General features: G+C 33.9%; 1 pseudogene; it reads right to left on the bottom strand.

The window, feature by feature from the left end:
- Positions 1-944: 944 nt before the first annotated feature.
- LOC138313470 (uncharacterized) lies at positions 945-5,972 on the bottom strand (annotated as a pseudogene).
- Between the last annotated feature and the right edge of the window lie 7,051 nt (positions 5,973-13,023).

Genomic DNA, 13,023 nt, shown 5'->3' with positions numbered 1-13,023 from the left:
TGACATCCGTGGAATAGTATAATCATATACATAATGTAATGACTACCCTGACATCCGTGGAATAATATAATAATATACATAATGTAATGACTACCCTGACATCCGTGGAATAGTATAATCATATACATAATGTAATGACTACCCTGACATCCGTGGAATAGTATAATCATATACATAATGTAATGACTACCCTGACATCCGTGGAATAGTATAATCATATACATAATGTAATGACTACCCTGACATCCGTGGAATAGTATAATCATATACATAGTGTAATGACTACCCTGACATCCGTGGAATAGTATAATCATATACACAGTGTAATGACTACCCTGACATCCGTGGAATAGTATAATCATATACATGATGTAATGACTACCCTGACATCCGTGGAATGGTATAATCATATACATAATGTAATGACTACCCTGACATCCGTGGAATAGTATAATCATATACATAATGTAATGACTACCCTGACATCCGTGGAATAGTATAATCATATACATAATGTAATGACTACCCTGACATCCGTGGAATAGTATAATCATATACATAATGTAATGACTACCCTGACATCCGTGGAATAGTATAATCATATACATAATGTAATGACTACCCTGACATCCGTGGAATAGTATAATCATATACACAGTGTAATGACTACCCTGACATCCGTGGAATAGTATAATCATATACACAGTGTAATGACTGCCCTGACATCCGTGGAATAGTATAATCATATACACAGTGTAATGACTGCCCTGACATCCGTGGAATAGAATAATCATATACATAATGTAATGACTACCCTGACATCCGTGGAATAGTATAATCATATACATAATGTAATGACTACCCTGACATCCGTGGAATAGTATAATCATATACACAGTCTAATGACTACCATAATATCAATGGAATAGTATAATCATATAAATGCTAGTTGTTATCTTATATAACAATCAAATTATCGATTAGCTGGTAATTTCCCCAGGTATGATAACATTGTATAACATACATCTATGCTGCTAAAAGCAAGTACGTAAATTATAGGCACAATTTGAAAATTATCACATAAACTTTCAGCAAATTATCAAAGATGGGCGAAGCAACTTATGTTCCTGTATTTCATTGAAATTGAGACGATAGAAGATGTACATCACATATAGACTTTCACATTTATTTAAACGTTTACAAGTATAGTTTATCGAAAAATAGTGTTATAGCACAAAAACTAAGTTTCTAAAGTGTCATGTTCTTCTGAAATTACTTGAGTATAATAATACTTAGCATGCCTGTTTTCATCCTCGATACTCAAGGTGTTCCGATCACTAATGATCTCTAGACCCCTGGACTATATCATAGTAAAACTGGAGCCGTATAACGGTACATTATGGTTGACTATGTGGCTTTGAAGTTGGAAGTTGCTCTCTCTGTAGTCTTCAAAGAAAATTTTTGCAGGCCTATGATTGGTTCAGATTTTTTCACTGGAGCTGCCTTCAGTTACTATGAGATAGTCCAGGGTGTAGAGATCTTAAGTGATCGGAACCCCTGGAGTATCGAGGATGAACCTTTCTGCACATCAACATTTCTGTGTAGGAACCTATACATCTATCCTATTCGATGGTGATATTAACACATGAATGTCTGCAGTAAATAGTCCTTTCCTTATTGAGCTAAAAAGGACATACACATGTAATAAAAAGCAGCGAAATCTAACAAACTTAAATGCTGGTAGAAAACCACTGTATAGCGGGTAAATTTCGCGGGTCGTATATTTTTGCTATATTAGTGGTTTTACTGAAACCCGCAAATTCAAGACATATAATTTTATCGTACCATCGTCGAGACGTCTGTTTGGTGTGAACCTTATCCAAAATGACACATCTCACAAGAGAAAATATGGACCCCGCGAATTTAAAGCACTAAACAGCAGTTAGCGAAATTATATTTTTACAAGTAAAAGGTAATCTCTGAATTTTACTGCTTAGGAATTTAGTATTTCATTAATTTCGTTTAGATGTCTGTGTGCTTTGTTTAAGCTTTCTTGTGAATTGCATGAGTGCAGTTTGCTGATAAGAAGGCACGAGATGTCTCTTGCTCTTTGCAGACTGTCCGCGTCCCCGATCTCTCGATAGCAGACGACCAACCCAAACAGGGCTTGGAGACGAAAATGTGACAATCCGACATCCGTGTTCTTCTCCATTGTGTCTGCTTCCTCCAAATGCTCAATGGCTTTCGCTATATGACTCCCTCCTTCTGGTGACTTTAACATGTAAAATTTCGCTAACTGAACATGGAGTCCAGGAAGTGCAGTAAAGTCAGCCATTTCTTTCATTAAGTCTGTTAGTTTCTTAGCACATTCCATACCCAGTCCATAGGTTTCTCGCTTTTCTGTGTCTGTAGTATGCAGTTCGAACAGACGGCAGTAACATTTGAGCAGGAATTTCCGACACATTGCTGTGTGGTGAAAGTTCTTACATTCTTTACTGAGCTTCAAAACTCCAAATTCGAAGTAATATTCTTTGTCATGAAGCAACGAGGTGTACTTTGTTACAGCACTACGAAGTACCATCAACTTTTCTTCATTTGTTGTATTTGTTTGATCAACCTTTAGTAGTTTGTACAGAAGGCCGTTCCTCTGAGTTATCAGAAACTGTATTGAAAGAAAATTGGGACATTTCTCTTTCAGCTGTTCGCCCAGCCCCATGATAATTCCATAAACTTTTTGCGTAAATGTTTCTGTAAGTAGTGATTTCGGCCGTTGTTGTAAAAGTATGACAATTAACAGTTCAACAAAGAAAAACTCGCGGACAACGTCGAGAGGTGCTGACAGCTTCTTCTTAACAAGCTCGCTATGCAGTTCGCTTCCTAGCTCTTTTGAAAGAAAACCGGGGTAGATTCGACCGTGTCTTCAGGTGTTCCATGTCCTTGTCTGGACGTTTCATGGAGGGAATAAATTCTTTGATGAATTTGTCTGGAATTTTTGCTTTAAGAGAGCTTAACTTTTCAACCAGAATACCTTCTTTTCTAGTGTGCTCTGTGATGTGTCTTTTGTCAGACCTCGTATCTCCAGAGAGGTCTAATCCAAATTGAGAAGGATCTTCCCCAATCATTTGAAAGCAATGCGTCATGGCTCGAGTGAGGTATTGATTTACCAAGAAGTTGTCGACGCCTTTGATACGGAATGTCACACCGACAAGCGTGCTCACGTAACATATCAAAACCTTGATCGTGTCACAAGGGTCGCTTAGCGCTTCAGCCATCCGGAGAACATTCATAGCGTGGTCGATAAACAAGATATTCGTCTGCATTGATGACCATAATCTACAATCCATGATCATGTTCGTGGCGAAAAAATTAAGTAAACTAAGAATTCGCTGATTTCTCTCCTTCGTGGACAGGCGATTCAAAAGAGCCATTTGTGTTAAAGCGTGTATTGATATAACGCGGTCATGGCCAAGACCCTTCAAGTCACAGAGAGCATACTTTCTAAGTCTTTCTATGACATTGCTGTCTTCGTATTTGTGGCCATGAATAGATCCACACTCTTGAGTAGTCTAGACAATACTCCGACTTGAATATGTTCGTGATGTAGGAAAGGGATGAGAGACAGTAGTATCTTACCGTCATCGTTCAGTTTTAGTTCCACTCTTTCCAAAATAATTCTGTTTGCGGCAATTAGTCGTTTTTTGTAGTACTGACCGATGTTTTCTGCGTGATCTTCTGCAGCATCGAAAAATTGTTCATCTTCCTTTAACATTTTTGTGAACTCTAAAAGGTCCATCCCCGATTTTTCGATGTAGTGTTTAGATAGCATCAAACCGAATGGCGAGTTCCCGAATAATTTGGCCAAAGCTTTAATATCTTCATCCTTAGCATTTGTAATAGCCGATTGCGTTCTGTCTGAATCTGAACTATGTCTGAAGAAAGGAATAACTTCCTCGTCTAGTAAGCCAGTAACCTCCATGGTTCTACATGCAATGCCAATATCGCCATTCATAGTAGCAATAATTTTGACATTTCGTGAGTTTTCCTTGAAGATCTTTCAGAATCTTGCTCATGATTTCGTTACATGAATCGCCAACGTCGTCAAAAGATGAGCAAGTGTGTTTTCCTAGCTTGTTTTTGGGCCCTCCCAGATTATCCAGCACCATCTGTCCCATCTCCTCCAAGTAATGTGCCTTGTCCTTGTTATTGCCTTCCGGTTTCATTTGAAGGCGTTCTAAGAGGTCAATCATTGATTTGATTAACTCTGTTCTCCCTTCACAGTCTAGCTTCCATATTACTGATTCCCCGTTCTCCTTGAAGAATTCCTGTGCGTAATTGCATGCCAATTGGGTTTTTCCTGTCGCTGGTGGACCTGTTCGAGCAAACATATACGTTTGTTATATCAATTACATACAGTAGGTATGCGATCATATCGTATAATCGCTTACTTTCGCGTATCCAAATTTTGCGTCCTTAAACTGGGAGATGACAATTTAGAAAACCAAAATTTCGCAATTTGACTTCAAATGTATATATGATTTAACTCATTCACGGATCAAAAATTCGTAATCATAGCGATGACCCACAAAATCGCAAAAATATCATGCCCACAAAAAATAAAGTAGCGGGCTATATGGTAATAATCTTTCTCATGCTTTGTTTATCTTTACTTTACATATCTTGCAATCTTTGCTTGATTTTTTATGATACTTACCCAAAATAGCAATTATGTTCTCTGCGAGCAATGCCTCTTCTAATGCGGTACAGTGTTTCACTTTCAGGAAGTGTGGAACGGTGGCATATCCAACTTTCCATTTTGCTGTTGAAATATATAAAATAATTAGAAACTATATTTACTTCGTACAAATAGGATAACTCGTTAAATGTATCAATGTTTCATTAGTTTTCAAAATTGTTCAAAAGCATCAATAAGTAATAAAGGCGACAAGTCTAGATGTGCGACAAGACTTTCTGCTATCAAAAAGTATCATATTCAAACTTGGAACAGAAAATATTCCGGGAACATCGGACGAACTTCCGATCCTACTTACACATATGTATTATAAAAATGGGCAAGGCAGGAAGATTTATCAACTTGTGGATAAACAACTGGTTCTCTTAGGGAAAATGAGACGACCAACACTTGTAAAATGTCATCCTATGTGTGTATACAGTATCATTCAACGTTTGATAGATAAACGTTGATAGAAACATTCTACAGGAAAAAATAGTATTACTATAAATAATAATACCTCAAAACGTCAAAATCTACAACACAACCCAAAAACGTCAATATTACCTCTGAACTTTAAAAAATGATTTACATCGTACATTACACTATCGACAGATATAATTAGACAGATTAGATTACAATGTACCCATCATAAAGAGAAGAAGCAAATTTACACCTCACCTTCTTTCCTGAGGATAAGCTTATTTTTCAAAGGCTCTTGTTTGGAAGAAAGCTGTATGCAGCCAATCTGCCCCAAAAGTGAGTGCAGGTTTTCAACATTGGAATCAGATATGAATCCTTTCCTCTCCAAAAGTACCATGAGTTCCTCTCCAGTAGTGCTAACGCCTTTCAGATCGCCGGAGGGAAACAACTTTTTGTTTGCGCCAATGACAAACTTCGCACTTTTCACGTCACCTTTCCATTGAGAATACAGCGTTGGTGTTATTAGAAATAAGAATTCCAATAGTGTCAAAGTAGTTTGACTTTTTGATTAGGATACTTAGTATATACCGACCAAGAAAATTAGAAAATATATGATTCAAACTGTAACTTTGTCAAAGTAGTTTGTCTTTTTTAACTAGTATTTTTAAAGGAGATATTAATTGCACAAGAACACAAAAATGACAAAGGACATTTTATTTAATGAAAATGGAGAAATAAGGTTTAACTGACCTGTTTCAAGGTTCTTGCCAATATAGACAAGAACATTGCGGTATGATGTTAGGTTGGAAGAAGTCGCCATTTTTTTTAATCTGAAAAAAGAAATATATTCAAATCACTGCATTACATCTCACTGCTAGAAAATAATATAATGAAGTAGAAAACCATATTTTACACCTGTATCTGATAGCATAAAGGTGGGTATATATATTTAATGCATCAATTTGCTTTACTTTAATAATGTATGTCCATTTTAAATGAATCCCAGAGTTCTAAAATCTTCCAATTACCAAAACCTGACATGTTCTTAAAGGACAATTCAGTACAAGGAACATTAAAATTTGTACATATATCGAAAAAAACCAGTTTTAATGGAAATTAGATCAGTCGGTTTTACTGTGATATGCAAGAAAAGCCCATGGTGATGAAATACGTGTGAAATGTTCAAACTCGCTCGCTCTCCGTCATTACACATTTGGTCGAACTTCTTGTATGCCGAACCCTGTCCCTTGTTCGTAGAGTAATGCAACTTTAGTCTAGAGCTGCTCAAATTGCTCTGACAGTAGTGTGTTTACCTTATTAGGTGAATTATCTTGCCTAAAAATCATTTTATCACCTCCTCAGTGGTTATGTAGTTCATTTGTTTAACGTGTTGTTATTACAACGGTCTCAATTAAAATACTAAAAAAATGACGTGGAATTTGTCAATATTTTATGTCATATGCTGCATAAGAAATGTAGAACATACATTTATGCCATAATTTGCTTCTTGGTTATGTAAAATAATTAGCCTATAGTGAATTGTCTCTTAAAAACCTTGGTTGTTAAAATACCGTAACATGAATCACGAAATCAAAACATGAAAAAACAAATTTAAAAAATCAAATATTAGTTTTATAATACAGCCATAGAGACCGGGATGAAAATATTGAACGTAATCAATTTTTAGCTACACGTAATGTTAACGACGAATAACGCTAAAAAACGTGTTGCAATCCGTCCCGTTATTGTGTGGAATTCCTAAGTCATTACCTGTATATATAGGTGTCCTATACTATTGTATTGATAACATTTAAACCTTATCTATTGTTAAATATAGTAATGCCATCATTATTGCCGATACATAACTTTACACAAAGTGTAGTTTTCGTAAACGCAGTTACAATAAAACTTCTTTTGTATTCATCTTTCACAATCATTCTTGATTTAAACCTAATCGATGATACCGTCACCAAATTTTTTTTTTCGTGATTCTGGTTTCAAAACAATATCGCGAAGATTAATTTTCGTAGAATGAAAATGTATTTGAATTTCCGTTCATATCTATATTTAGTATATGTGAACGGATATATATGATATATGATATGACTGGAATTCAATATATCTAGAAAGTTAATGTTAATGATTTTTTAATAATCAACTGTCAGGCTAACAAATAATACTCATGTATTTTTAAATAAACACAATGTATTGATCATATATTAATGGCGCCTATTTAACGCATGGATGCCTAACTCCCGGGAAGAATCGATCATTTTTCACTGTGGAGAATGCACTCCAGTTGTGTCCATTGAAGTTTGTACAGGTGCGTCATCAGTATTGACATTCATGTGTAACTTGAAACAAATTGAATGAAGTGAGCAGTTCATTTTGAATTTGTTTCAAGGGGAAATAAAATTCATCACCCCATGAAATCGACAAAAGCAAGATTCAATCCTTATATTTCAATTCAATCGTATTTAATCGACAGATTGGAATATTTTGTATAATGATAAATGTTTCTATATAAATCTCACTCAGACACACTTAATGTGTGACAAGGTGTCCAATGTATACATAAAACTGTTATTAACAGTTTTTGTTTAACTTCGTTCTTTAAATAGTTAATATGTGGTACACAACTTTTCTGATATAATAATATTTTTATCAACATGAACCATGCTACATACATGTACGGTTTGATAACTTATTTTATTACAAACCAACATAAACCAAAATTGTGTAATTCTTAACCAAATATCGACATCTAATGAATAACTTTCAGTTTCTCCATATACCATAAAAAGTGTATCAAATTGTCTCTACTAGGATATGTTTCCTGAGGTTTACCTGTTGCTCTCAGTGTATTGATAGTAAAACACACCTATTCCACCCTGGCCAACCTGTTACCCTACCTGTTTCTCACCTATAATCTCAAAAGTTGGCTAGACTGGAAGACACCAATTACTGCAAAACCCTTCTATATATAGTTTTTCTCTGTACACCAGAGCAATTACAAGGTCATCTAGTAATTCCTGCATTGGAATATACACGTGTCTGATAATGCATGGCTTCATATAAGTATTACTTATAATTATGTTTTATTCATAACTATACTTTGGAAAATCTAGATTCGGTAATTTTCTATTTTTTTTCTATATCTTAAATATCTTTTAGCATATAATTAAAATGTAATAGTCAGAGAGTGTTATGTTAACACGAAGAATTAGGCGTCGCCAGCGGCACGATAATTTAAAAGTTGCAAGGAGAGTAAAAAAAAAAAAAAATACGAATAATAGGAATAATATGTGCTTTGCACGCAGTAAATTACTTTTCACCAAACAGATTAGCTATTAACTTCTTTCAGGAGTTTTAATATTTTTACACATGCCTTTTTACTTGTTCGTATTTTTTTATGAATGATTTTCAATTCCTTTTAAGTGTCCAAATTGAAATGTTGGTATATTTTACATGACCTTTTTTTGTAGTGAGACCACAGGTTTACGACGCGCGCAAAAAAAAAAAAAAAAAAAAAAAAAAAAAAAAAATACTGAATGGTTGTTTACTTAGCCCTGTATCCTATTTCCAGAAAATGGGGTATTTAATTTGAAAATACTCTGAACACCTCAAAAATCATCCGATCTGAATATTTTTAGCTTACATTGAAGACAATTCCTTACTGGTTACTATGGTATATGATATGATGAGATTATGGGCGAATTTGATTTGTATATCGAATGTTCAATTACGAGAATTCGTGTAAAAATCGTTAGTCGGAAAAGTACACGCTACAATCCCCGGGTCACGATTTCCTAATGAGCACAGACCGAATAAAATCATCATCCATTCAACGAATGCATCCCTGAAATATTCAGATCGGAATTTTTTGTGGTGTTCAGAGCATTTTAAGATTAATTACCCCATTTTCTGGAAATGGGATACAGGGCTATTTTTAGTATTATTTTTTTGCGCAGCGTAAACCTGTGGTGAGACTAATTCTTTTGTGACTGTGTATGATTTTTTTTCCTTTTAAAAATTATATCATATTTTTTATAGTATATTCCATTACCACTCTAAAAATAAGAAATATAATAGGCGATATAAATTACACACTGTAAAGCACTCAAAGCACGTGTTCCACATTATCAATAATGAAAACATTGATTATACTTATTCCTTCTGTATGTAGATTGTAAACCTTTCAATACTTACTAGTTTACCTCGACATGTAGACTAGTTTATCTAGTTTATCTTAGGTCCAGATAAACACATCTACAGTACGTGTGTAAACAACATTGTATATACAGAATCCCAAATAAGTAGATTTGGCTATTCAAACTGCAAATGTCACTTTTGCCATTGATCTTGAATTTAGTATTTACAGATATGTTTTGAATATTTACTCTATAGTTCATATCTTTAACACATGCCTGGATTTAATGAAAAAAGGTTAACATAGAGGTGGGATATCAAGATAAACGTTAACCTGTATATCTGTGATTACCATTCAAATGTTCTATATAACAATGTAGGACTGATTTGATATAATGTGTAACAACAAAGCTGAATTTACTACGTTGATCCTGTTTTCTGGTCGATGTAAAGAGATGTGTAGTCGCTGGTCGTGTTAAAGCGAGGGTAGTTTAATAGGGTTAAACTATATAGAAATATGCTGGGAAGTCATCGTTTCAAACAGAAAGTCTTCTAGATACGTATATATATCTGGAGATAATTATTTTAGCACCTAAAAACTAATTTTGAGACTATTATAATATATTGAATAATACGAAAACGTTGATATGAACATACTATGTGTATTACCTTATTTTTGTTAAATATAGTAAAACACGCAATGGTGACAAATAGGAATTGTAGGTGTATTAAAAGGTTAAAGAGCTAGTGAGACTGCCAAAAGGTTTCATCCTTTTAAGACATTACCAATGTGTGACTATTAAGTTCTTTACTGTAATGGCAATGATGGAATCTAGTTGATATTTGCGACAACGTGTGATATACAATTGTATACATTATACATTAATAGATGTATCTTATTAATACTATTAAGAAATTATACGAACAATTTTTGTGTATTATCGTATCAGAATCGATCAAAACACCATTTGAAAGCATGCCTTCCCACCTGTGAAATAAATATTTCAGCACTTGTTACTTTTGGTAGATCATTGGACTATTTCGTTTAAGTGATCTGTACAGTCCATCGGTTAGATTACTTATCTTATCTGAAAGTCAATGAAATACAAACCGAGGAAAATGATTTTAAATTGGGATACTTAATGGTGATAAATGGCGAATTTCCAAGAAAAATACGAATTGTACATTCCGTATTCGCCAAATCCGAGTTTGAACTTGTGAAATAAACTCCTTCCATTAAAATCATATGGTATTGTGTATTGGTTTTCCATGTTATTATTATCGTTGTACGGCTGATGACGTAATACCCAGTGCTCGGGCGTTATGATGATCGCCATCGCCATTAGTCCATTACATTAAGACTCTCGTTTTTGGTCTGAAAAGCAACGATAAATTTGCGAAAAAATATTAAGTTAATTTAAGTCTGTACAGTACCTTCTACATGGTGTTGTATCTGGTCTCTGGTGAATTCTCACTTCACCTGCCTAGACAAGTTCATACTGTTGTTCGGTCGATCAACGAGGTTATCATTTACAAATAATGGAGTAAAAATATCTCAGATTCGTAAAATACCATGTGATGATAATGTAAGTCCAAAATCCATGCAAAGTGTGTTCGTCATAACAAGCTTTAATTTTATCTACCTCTAGTGTCAATAAATAACTATAACCGTAACATCATACTTCTTTTTAAAAACATTGCTGCTTTAACGATGAGCTCTCACGTATTTCCATTTTCTGTCGTTGTATGAGTTATGATACTTACGTTTATATCAAAGCATCAAAGTAATTAAAAAGCAATAAATTATTTGTATCGTTTTCTCAGGTATTATTCAAATAAAAATAAAAATGCATTATAAATAATTAGTAAGAAGTTTAAATACTGCAAGTGAAGTACTTTATAAATTGGTGTTAATGCAAAACTCCTTAACAAACCAAAAATAAAACCTGTTTGCAGAGAATGAAAATCAAGTAAGGTGTATGAATCTACTACCTACACAGAAAAGACCGTGAACCTGGGGGAGGAGTCATTATTTATTGGAAAGATAATATAGTTATGAAAAGAAGATATACAAATGCTTTGAGGTTACCCACAGGTGGTAATTAAGTCTTTATTAGGTTGTATTTACAGACCACCTTGTAGCAATGTAGATTATTTGGAAAATTTTGATACAATGTTTTGTGATATAACTAATAATATAAATTAGATTTAATATTAACAGAGATATAAATGTGTGGATGGGTGGATGACTTGTGATCCCTATTTGCGAATGGACTTTTTTTTGGTCTTTATCCCATGAGTGGAAGGAGTAACTTTCACATAAACAATTTTCACCTAAAACATATATCGAATTATACATTATCTAATTTACAGACTTTGATTATCTAAATCTTCTCATGTTAGTTGTTCAGATACTTTAAAATTTATTTTTAAAAGAGTATATTTTGTATATTAATGTTAAGTGCAGTCTGTGTTATCTGGGGAGAACCTGTTGAGGCTTAGCCTGTTGTTTGACCGCTTTTCATATTTTGTATGAAATAATATTTTATCAAATTGAAATTATGAAACTCGTCTCGAAGTATCAATTTAGATTAACTCAATTAGGTACTAATTATGTATTAATTTCCGTTATATTACTTACTTTTATAATGAATCAAATTGAGTTTTGGCGGATTGATATCCTATCTAATAGTTCAGTTTGGCCAATGACTGTGCCACTTTTAAAATATGCCCGGAAATTGTATGTATGACGTCATAATACTTCATACAATTTCTTCGGTCTATGGAAAAACAATATCTAACCAATAGAAATGAGTATAACATAAGAAATTAAATTGGTTTTATGAAATAAACATGTACACTGGTTTTTGGTCGATATAGCGGAAATGGAAATCCTCTAGAACAAACGTCATGACGTCATAACCTGCAACACGATCTGTCAGATGACGGGAATACACAAAAGATGGCCAACTGCAATCGCTTCGTTTTCTTTAATCACACAGTTTTCAAAGTTTCCCCAGCGACAGAGACACTGTGAACACAAACTACTACCCGACCATACATATATTTATAAAGAAATACGAAAGAACGGCGATTTTAAAGGTATCGTACAGATCGTTTTTAATAAGTGGCATTCTGTTTTTATAATATTTTATACATGTTTATTAATAAAAATTGAATAAATTCAGAATACATTTGTATTAGGCTTCGTTTGTTTTACTTCTCTGGCCATATAAAAAACAGTTATGGACTTTAATATGATGTGATATTCACCAGCACAAAAGAACATAATTGTATATTATTCAAATATCTATATCCCATGTATAAGATGTAGGTTTCAAACTCGCAACCAAGCGCTTTATATAGTGGAAAAAACTGAGAAAAAAATCAGGTGAGCCTATATAACAGGGTTGGGTCTTTCAGAATGTTTACTTGGACAAGTACATTTTAAATCTAATATAAGTAGTCCTTTATATGTCGTCGACATATATACCTTACGTATTTACAATGATTGAAGTCAATTGGTCATAAGAATTACAGTCCCGATTTTACTATTCCATTCTATAGCTGTTACTCATATGTCATAATGTCGCATAAAGTAGCAGCGATGTTATTTTTACAAACATTTGGTACGAATCACGGAAAAGAATAATTTGTCAAATCATTGCTGGAACACATATTCGGTCTTCCTCTTGCTACTCTTCACACTACACGATACGAGT

Source organism: Argopecten irradians, unplaced genomic scaffold, assembly GCF_041381155.1.
Source record: "Argopecten irradians isolate NY unplaced genomic scaffold, Ai_NY scaffold_0699, whole genome shotgun sequence".
NCBI classification, from domain to species: Eukaryota; Metazoa; Mollusca; class Bivalvia; order Pectinida; family Pectinidae; genus Argopecten; species Argopecten irradians.
Note: the sequence above shows the minus strand (reverse complement) of the source record. Positions and strands in the feature narration are given on the sequence as shown.